We start from the raw sequence: 10,071 nt of genomic DNA, 5'->3' as shown, positions 1-10,071 counted from the left end.
GGCAGCGGAGCCCTCCTTTACATCTGGTGTCCCCCAGCAGCGGAGCCCTCCTTACAGATCTGTGTCCCCCAGCAACAAAGCCCTCCTTACGTCAGTTCCCCAGCACCTAGCAGCAGCAGAGCCCTCCTTACAGGGCGATCTGTGTCACCAAGCAACAGAGCCCTCCTTACTTCAGTGCCCCTGGCAGCAGCAGCGGAGCCCTCCTTACAGAGCGATCTGTGTTCCCCAGCAGCACGGCAGCTACAGTTCCTGGCAGTTCCCGGCTTTCTCGTGTGTGTTCAGTGGAAAGGGGAGAAGCTGATTGGCTGCCCCTCCCCTCTCCACTGAACACAAGGGGAAATAATCCTCGTGACAGCGGCGGTGACCATCTATTTTGTAGCCCGCCGGCCGTTTTTTCCTAAAACATTCCCGATTTTCCCGGGACAAAGGCAAAATCCCGGGAAATTATTCGGGGCAAGCTCCAATCGGGACAAAGGTCCCAAAATCAGGATTGTCCCGGGAAAATCGGAACTGTTGGCAAGCATGCAAGGGCTGTGACGGTAATAATAATGGGGGATTTTAACTACCTGGAAAATGACTGGAGTAATGGCAGTGTAGGGACAGAGACCCCGACTAGGAATGATGGGTAGCAGTGACCATAACATGATTTAGTTTAATGTTAGCTGTAAGCAACAAGCATATACTGGGAAGATAAAAATACTTCACTTTAAGCAAATTTTCCATGGATGAGGGTTGCTCTCTAAGACTTATACTGGGATGGAATATTGGCATCGCTGAACACAGAACAGAAATGGGAAATCTTCAAAAAGTATATTCCCATAGGCAATACGTTTAAAAGGCTAAAAATAAAACCTATGTGGCTCATGGCCATAGTTAAAAAGAGCTATAAATAATAAGAAAAGAGTTTTTTAAAAATATCAAAATTAAGGAAAACTATCATCGTAATGTATCCATGTAAAAAGGAAATTGTGGCCGCAAAAATTCAAAACAAACGACAAATTGCAAAAGATAGTAGGACAAGCCCAACAAATTCTTCAAATATATTAATAGTAAAAAGGTCAGGTCTGAGCATGTAGGCCCTTTACAAAATAATCTAGAGTGGGTCACTGGGGACAAAGAGAAGGCAAATTTATTAAATACCTTCTTCAGCTCTGTGTATACAAAGGAGCATGGGGAAGCTCATGACTATAACGGGGATGATATTGACACAGCCCCAAATGATCCACAGTGGCTCAAAATTGATATGGTCAAGACATATTTAGACAGAATAAAAATGATTAAAAGCATCTGGACCAGATGGCATACACCCATGGATTCCAAAAGCTTTGTCATTTCAAAGCCATTGTTTCTAATTTTTAGGGAGTCTATAATGACTGGAATTGTACCACTGAATTGGCCTAAGGCCATTGTGGTGCCTATATTTAAAAGGGATCAAAGTCTTTACCAAGTAACTATAGACCTGTTAGTTTAACTTCTATAGTCAGGAAGATACTGGAGAGTTTATGGATTCATGAAAGACAAAAGTTGTCAGACAAATCTCATTTATTTTTATGAGGAGGTAAGTAAAGCCTTGGACAGAGGGGTGGCGGTGGACGTGGTATACTTGGATTTTGCAAAAGTGTTTAACACAGCTCCCCACACACGGCTCAAGTGTAAGGTAAAGTCTACAGGCTGGGAAAACTCAGTTTGTAAATGGACAGAAAACTGGCTTATACATCTTTTATAGAATAGATGCATCTGGCTCCTGAAGAGTGGATTGAAGTCCATGAAACGCAGTGTCGGGCCTACCTTTGATGCATCAAACACACATTGACCAATTTTCAGATGTTTCTTACTTCACATGACTTTTATCTTGTTTGGGGGATTAAGATGCATAATTGTACCTACCCATGTCCCATGGTTGTATATACATAGATTTATTGTCTATATGCGATTTTATGTCTAATGCATGCAATGCGTTTTTATGCCCTGTTGATCATTGGTCCTCAATAAACATACATATGTTTGCACCTCTGTGAGTGTGATTGGGCTGCATCATGTGCACCTCATTTAAAGTCCCAACCTCCCCCCCTCTTTTTCATGATATTAAGGATGGGGGCGCAAACTTTCCCTTGCGTCCCATTTAAAGTCCTAAGTTCGCTTTTCCCCCCATTGCTTGCATTGATTAGGGATGGAGGTGCTCAGGATTGTAGCCCATCGCTCTCTTATGGTGGATTCCTACCGGGTCCGGACGTAATTCTGCATGCTTTATATGGAACGTTCATTGCACTGACAGTTCACATACTTTGATCTTTCACCACTTCATACATCTTTTACTCCCTGTGGCCAGACTGGGTCTGTGTGACTCATTGTCGGTGGGTGGGCAGATGTCCTGTTTCCCAGGAGCTGCGATGCATGCTGGTGTCTCCAATTATCCAATTGCCTCTTGGCGGATCAGGAAGGAATGTTTTCCCATGCTGGAGCAAATTGGATCATGCTTTGCTGGGTTTTTTTGCCTTCCTCTGGATCAACTGTGGGTATAGGATTGTGTATATACGATTGTAAATTGTCATACAAAACCTCAGAACACCCAATAAAGAGATAGTATGCGACCGGTCTAAACTACGTGGCATGTTCATCAATGTCAGGAGTCTGGCGGACAAGATGGGAGAACTAGAGCTACTTTTGTACGAGAAGGATTTAGATTTTGTAGGAATTTCAGAGACTTGGTTCAACAGCTCTCATGATTGGCTGACAACCATTCAAGGGTATTCCCTATATCGCAGGGATAGAGAGTGTAAAAAAAAGGGGGAGGGGTATGCCTGTATATCAAAAATGATGTACAAGTGAATGTGAGAGATGACTTTCACTAAGGGAGCAAGGGAGGAGGTGGAATCCTTATGGGTAGAGCTATAAAGGGAGGAAACTAAGGGGAAAGTAATACCAGGAATATGCTATAGGCCCCCTAACCAGAGGGAAGAGGTGGAGGCGGACCTCCTATCACAATTTGGATTATCGGCAAGGATGGGGAGTGTTATTATAATGGGGGATTTTAATTATCTATTCCAAACATAGACTGGGTGGAAGGAACCATTCATCTAAGGCTCGCCAGTTCCTAAATGTCTTACAGGACAATTTCATGGGTCAGATGGTAAATGCACCAACTAGAAACAAAATGTTACCAACAATAAAGACCTGATCACGGATGTGGAAATATGAGGCGATTTAGGAAATAGCAATCACAGGTCAATTAATTTCAGTATAAATCACACAAATAGGAAGCATAAGGAGAATACAAAGACACTGAATTTCAAAAGAGCCAACTTCCCTAAACTACGATCCTTGCTAGAAGATACTAAATGGGATAAAACCTTAGGAACAAAGAATACAGAGGAAAAATAGGTATGCTTTAAGAGCATATTAAATAAGGGTATTACCCAGTGCATCCCAATGGGAAATACATTTAAAAGAACTACTAAAAGTCCTGGGTGGCTTAACTCCAACGTAAGAATGCATATAAAAGCAAAGGAGAAGGCTTTCAAAAAATACAAGGCTAAGGAATCATCATCAGCATTCCAACTTTACAAAGAATGCAACAAGAAATGTAAGGGTGCAATGAGGGTGGCTAAGATAGAATACGAAAGGCACATAGCGGAGGAGAGTAGAAAAAATCCCAAGAAATTCTTTAAGTTCATAAATAGTAAGAAAGGGAGGTCAGGTCATATTGGTCCCATAAAAAATTATGAAGGGAATCTGGTTGCTAAGGATGGAGAGATGGCAAAGGTATTGAATTTATTCTTCTCCTCAGTCTTCATGAGGGAATTGGAGGGGGGGGCTTCAGTAACCAAAACTGCAATGTTTATCTTCATGACACATTATGGGAAGCACCCTCATGGCTAACGGGACAGAATTAGAAATAGACTTGGAAAACATAACATTAATAAGTCACCGGGACCAGATGGCTTGCACCCGATAGTCCTTAAGGAACTCAGTCAAGTAATTGCCAGACCATTGTTCCTAATTTTTACGAACAGTCTACTGACTGGATTGGTACCAGCTGATTGGAGAAAAGCCAATGTAGCACCAATATTTAAAAAAGTTACATCCCTGGGAATTACAGACCAGTTAGCCTAACATCAATTGTATGCAAGCTCTTGGAGGGGATGATAAGGGACTATATACAAGATTTTAGTAATGACAATGTTATCATTAGTAGTAATCAGCATGGATTCATGAAGAATCGTTCTTGCCAAACCAATCTATTAACCTTTTATGAGGAGGTGAGCTGCCATCTAGATAAAGGAAGGCCTGTAGAGGTGGTGTATCTGGATTTTGCAAAAGCATTTGATACAGTTCCCCATAAACGTTTACTGTACAAAGTAAGGTCTGTTGGCGTGGACCATAGGGTGAGTACATGGATTGAAAACTGGCTACAGGGACAAGTTCAGCGGGTAGTGATAAATGGGGAGTACTCAGAATGGTCTGGGGTGGAAAGTGGGGTTCCCCAGGGTTCTGTCCTGGGACCAATCCTATTTAATTTATTCATAAACAACCTGGAGGATGGGATAAACAGCTCAATCTCTGTATTTGCGGATGATACTAAGCTAAGCAGGACAGTAACTTCTCCACAGAATATGGAAACCTTGCAAAAAGATCTGAACAAATTATTGGGGTGAGCAACTACATGGCAAATGAGGTTTAATGTAGAAAAATATTAAATAAAGTAAAAATATGAATGCAATCTGCCAACTGGGGGGAGAACCTCTGGTGGAATCTTGGATGGAAAAGGACCTGGGGGGTCCTAGTAGATGATAGGCTCAACAATGGCATGCAATACCAAGCTGCTGTAAGCAAAGCAAACTAAATATTGACATGCATTAAAAAGGGGATTAACTCCAGAGATAAAATGATAATTCTCCCACTCTACAAGACTCTTGGGAGTATGCCGTCCAGTTCTGCACCTGAACGACTACAACATACAGGGATATACAATGTAATACTGACATAAAATCACACACATAGGTTGGACTTGATGGGCTTGTGTCTTTTTCCAACCTCACCTACTATGTAACTATATGTAACTATGTTCTTTTTAATGGTGGACTTGTGTCTTTTTTCAGCCGGATTAAATATGTAACTATGTAATTACTGCACACAGTGAGTCGGGGAACTGTCTTAATGTTTGACTTTTCACATGACTGCAATCTCTGCCTGGGTTCAATGTTTACACATATATATGTATCAGCGCTCAGGACCAGTGGTATAAATCACATTAATTTTATCTGTAAGTTCTATAAAATCCAATAATGGTTGCTGAGAATAGTATCAGTCTATGAGAAGTCCGTGATGGTGGATCGATGTGGTGACAGACAAATTCTTTATCTTTAATGAACACCAGCGCTAAGGGCAGCTTTCATGATGAGCGAAGCCAGCTCTCTAGACAACCATATGAAAACAAGAGAAGGAAAGCGCCTCTGAGTGCAAGCATTTAATATGAAATAATAGGCACGTATTCACACTTACAGTATAGTAAATGAAGTACAGTTCCAATGCAAAGGTCATCCTAGGTCATCCTAGGTCGGTCCTGCGTCCAAAATCTGTAGTATTGCTCCGAGGGGATAGCCGTGGACCTCCGCCAGGACCGACCTAGGATGACCTTTCCATTGGAACTGTACTTCATTTACTATACTGTAAGTGTGAATACGTACCTATTATTTCATATTAAATGCTTGCACTCAGAGGCGCTTTCCTTCTCTTGTTTTCATATGGTCTGCCTGGTTTCAGGCATTGTGAGCGTGCTCCATGCTAGTGTCACTCCATGTGCATGGGCGCAGATGATTCTGCCCACACACTTGGTATAGTCGGAAAGAACTGCTCATAGGCAGGGGAACAAGCACAGATGTCTGCTAACCAGCTGAAGGTTCTAAATACAATGTTGCTGGTGTTGGCTTAAATATGTTTTTTCACTGTACAAGCTGGATGCGGATGTGGAGTGTGTAAGTGTTGCTTGGGGTATATCTGCAGCCCTATTCCTCTCTTCTTGTGTTATGAGTAATACAATCTAATAAAAGAAACTTAAAGTGACTGTCTCCCAATGTTTTTTTAATCCCCTATTTTTAGCAATGAACTCAGCCTTGAGGGGAAATGATAGCCCAGCCTGTGCCCGGGGGTGCCATTACCTTATGGGACTCCGGGGGGCACTACCGGAATGCATCAATGCAGTGTGAATGCATCAATGCAGTGCATGTTATCTAAGATTGCAGAGCTTAGATTCATTGAATGATTTTCCCAAAAATGGAAATATTGCAGAATGTACAGCTTACATATCTAAGCTCCATTTCATGCTGAATAAACTAAATTATGAATGTATCTTAAATAGAAAACTATCTTTAGGTAGCTTTTTACTCCAAAAGCATTTTATTAAAATAAATTTGATAAAAATAAAAAGAAAATCTGATTTAACTACTTCTAGACCACCCGCCATCTTTTTACGTCGGTACGTTGAATACTGTTGTTATGGCAGTGGCCCACTTCCAGATAAAAGTGGTCTCCATTGCGGATTCACCGCAAGATCACTTTTATTGGCGGCAGGAGAGGTGTCGTCTCCGCAGCTTACCGGAGCTGTCGGTGTAATGGAAATTTGTACGTTCTGTAAATAATTGTATTGTATTTTGTATGTATTGCACACTGCCCTCACTGTGCACACAGCATTAATAATGTTTTCAGTACATGTTTACATTCTTTTGAGTCCTGATTAGAATTAGCCTGCCTATGTAACGCCCCTTGTTACCATAAACGTACAATTGTAATATTAATGTGATACCTACGTAATCATGTGTATAAAAACCTTCAATTGCGTCATAATAAAGCAGAACAGTTATTTGGAAAGATGCTGAGCGTATCTTTTGTGTCTGTTCCCTACTGCAGTAGTTATTATTAATCTGGAACCCAGTGGCATAACTAGAACCTTCAGGGACCCGATGCAAGAAACCATGAAGGGCCCCCCTGAACCCCAGCCCTTCCCTTTGAGTCCGGTGGTGGAACTTCAGGGCCCGGTCACAGGTACGACCTTTGTGAGCCCTGTAGTTGTGCCACTGGTATCAGTAGTTTTGTTTTTTTTTACCATTTTTTAGGAGCCCCGTTGGGGGGCTTTGGTGAGATATCAGAGGTCTAAACAGACCTCTGATGTTCCACCTTTGAGACAAAGAGTAAGACTGAGAACAAAGCCCCCAATCTCCTTCTCTGCAGCCTCAGCTACATAGAATGAATGGACAGGAATAGCTCTGTACAGAGCTTCCTGTCTATTCATAAACTGAAACATAGTAACACAGTTTACTATATGTCACAGTTATGAATGGACAGAGTCAGTAATCAGTACAGATCACTGACTATTTAGAAAAAGAAGGGGCGGTAAATTACACATTTACCGGCCCATTTCCCACTCTCTGTCCTGACAAACTCCCAGCAGCAACCAGCAGGAGAGGGGATGTGGGAACCTGGCAGAGGCCACGAGGGGTTCGGGAAAGAGCACACAGGGGCTGGAGCACACACCTTGCTGGTGCTGTACCTGCCCCCATCTCCAGTGACCACATGCTGGTACCCCCCTATCCTCCAGCCAGGGGAGATGGGGTTCCTGTCCTTAGGCTGGATGGGGTCCCAGTCCCCAGAAGAGATAGTGTTCTTTTTCCCAGGGCAGATGGTGTTCCTGCCCCCAGGTGAGATGGGGTCCCTGTCCCCAGGTGAGAAGGGGTCCCTGTCCCCAGGTGAAAAGGGGTCCCTGTCCCCATGGCAGATGGGGTCCCTGTCCCCAGGGGATATGGCATCCCTATCCCCAGGTGACAAGAGGGCCCTGTACCCAGGCAACAAGAGGGCCCTGTCCCCATGGGAGATGGGGTCCCTGTCCCCATGGGAGATGGGGTCTCTGTCCCCAGGAGAGAAGGGGTCCCTGTGCCCAGGAGAGAAGGGGTCCCTGTCCCCATGGGAGATGGGGTCCTTGTTCTTAGGGGTGATAGGGTCCCTGTCCTCAGAGGTGATGGGATCCCTGTCTCCAGAGGAGATAGGGTCCCTGTCCCCAGGTGAGAAGGGTTCCCAGTCTCCATGAGAAATGGGGTCCCTGTCCCCAGGTGAGAAGGGGTCCCTGTCCCCTTGGGAGATGGGGTCCCTGTCCCCAGGTGAGAAGAGGGCCCTGTACCCAGGTGACAAGAGGGCCCTGTCCCCATGGGGGATGGGGTCCCTGTCCCCATGGGGGATGGGGTCCCTTTCCCTATGGGAGATGGGGTCCCTGTCCCCAGGAGAGAAGGGGTCCCTGTGCCCAGGAAAGAGGGGGTCCCTGTGCCCAGGAGAGAGGGGGTCCTTGTCCTTAGGGGTGATGGGGTCCCTGTCCCCAGAGGTGATGGGATCCCTGTCTCCGGGGGAGACAGGGTCCCTGTCCCCATGTGAGAAGGGTTCCCTGTCTCCATGGGAAATGGGGTCCCTGTCCCCAGGTGAGAAGGGGTCCCTGTCCCCTTGGGAGATGGGGTCCCTGTCCCCAGGAGAGAAGGGGTCCCTGTGCCCAGGAGAGAAGGGGTCCCTGTCCCCATGGGAGATGGGGTCTTTGTCCTTAGGGGTGATAGGGTCCCTGTCCCCAGAGGTGATGGGGTCCTTGTCCTTAGGGGTGATGGGGTCCCTGTCCCCAGGTGAGAAGGGGTCCTTGTCCCCTTGGGAGATGGGGTCCCTGTCCCCAGGTGAGAAGAGGCCCCTGTTCCCAGGTGAGAAGAGGGCCCTGTCCCCATGAGAGATGGGGTCCCTGTCACCATGGGTAATGGAGTCCTTGTCCCCATGGGTAACGGGGTCCCTGTGCCCATGGGTAATGGGGTCCCTGTCTCAGGAGTGATGGAGTCCCTATCGCCAGGGGTGATGGGGTCCCTGAACCCAGGGATGATGGGTCCCTGTCCCCAGGGGTGATGGGGTCCCTATCCCCAGGGATAATGGGTCCCTGTCGCCAGGGATGATGGGTCTCTGTCCCCAGGGGTGATGGGGTCCCTGTCCCCAGGGGTGATGGGGTCCCTGTCCCCAGGGGTGATGGGGTCCCTATCTCAGGATTGATGGAGTCCCTGTCTCCAGGGGTAATGGGGTCCCTGTCCCCAGGGATGATGGGTCTCTGCCCCCAGGGGTGATGGGGTCCCTGTCCCCAGGGGTGATGGGGTCCCTGTCCGAAGGGGTGATGGGGTCCCTATCTCAGGATTGATGGAGTCCCTATCCCCAGGGGTGATGGGGTTCCTGTCCCCAGAGGAGATGGGGTCCCTATCCCCGGGGGTGATGGGGTCCCTGTCCATAGGGGAGGTGGAGGGAGTATGTGAGGGATGGGGTCATCTCACTCACCATGACCAAGCTGCAGGCCGGGCACTCATCCGTGGTGGCCTGGGCTCCCTCCAGCGCGCTGGACGGGCGATCAGTGTATCTCCCATAAAGACTTGTCTGTCATCATCTGTGTATGACGGGGGAGAAGGAGGGCTGGCAGACAAGCCTGCGGTGTCCTCTGGGGAGCCGGCTCTCACAGGGCTGCACTGCATCTCTGTGCTTAAAGTTTATTTGCCCGGGAGAAGCATGCAATGCAGTGTGAGCTGGAATCAGGGGGACAGACACCGAACTGAGCAGCGCTGGATGGAGCAGGAGAGGGGGGCCCAGAGGAGCCAGCCGAGGACACAGCAGGTCCTGCGGTAAATGCACAGCTAAAGAGCAGCCTGTGCGGTACTTGAGCATGGAGCTCTGATAGTCACCCCCCACCTCAAGCCACCCGTACGCACGGTGCACTGGTACTCCTAGCCGCCCGGCCTATGCTGCCGCCGGCCATATGTAAAGGGGGGCCGCGCGGGCCCCCTGCAGCACAGGGCCCGGTCGCAGTCGCGACTCTTGCGCCCCCTATAGTTACGCCCCTGCTGGAATCACTAATCAATATGAGGATAGGAGTTGCCTATCATCAATTTAATCAAGTCAGTCGGTAGTGGCGGATATGATCCGATCCTTTCCTCTCTGAGGCACTGTGTCAAGTGAAGGAATGACTCAGTGACAAAAAAGGAAGGGATGTATAAAACCCCTTCAGCCTGCGCACCC

General features: G+C 47.0%; 1 pseudogene; it reads right to left on the bottom strand.

Annotated features, from left to right (window-relative positions):
• Positions 1-739: 739 nt before the first annotated feature.
• LOC141108957 (uncharacterized) lies at positions 740-9,293 on the bottom strand (annotated as a pseudogene).
• Positions 9,294-10,071: the final 778 nt, after the last annotated feature.

Source organism: Aquarana catesbeiana, linkage group LG09 (genome assembly GCF_042186555.1).
Source record: "Aquarana catesbeiana isolate 2022-GZ linkage group LG09, ASM4218655v1, whole genome shotgun sequence".
NCBI lineage: Eukaryota > Metazoa > Chordata > Amphibia > Anura > Ranidae > Aquarana > Aquarana catesbeiana.
This window is presented reverse-complemented; position numbering and strand designations above follow the sequence as displayed.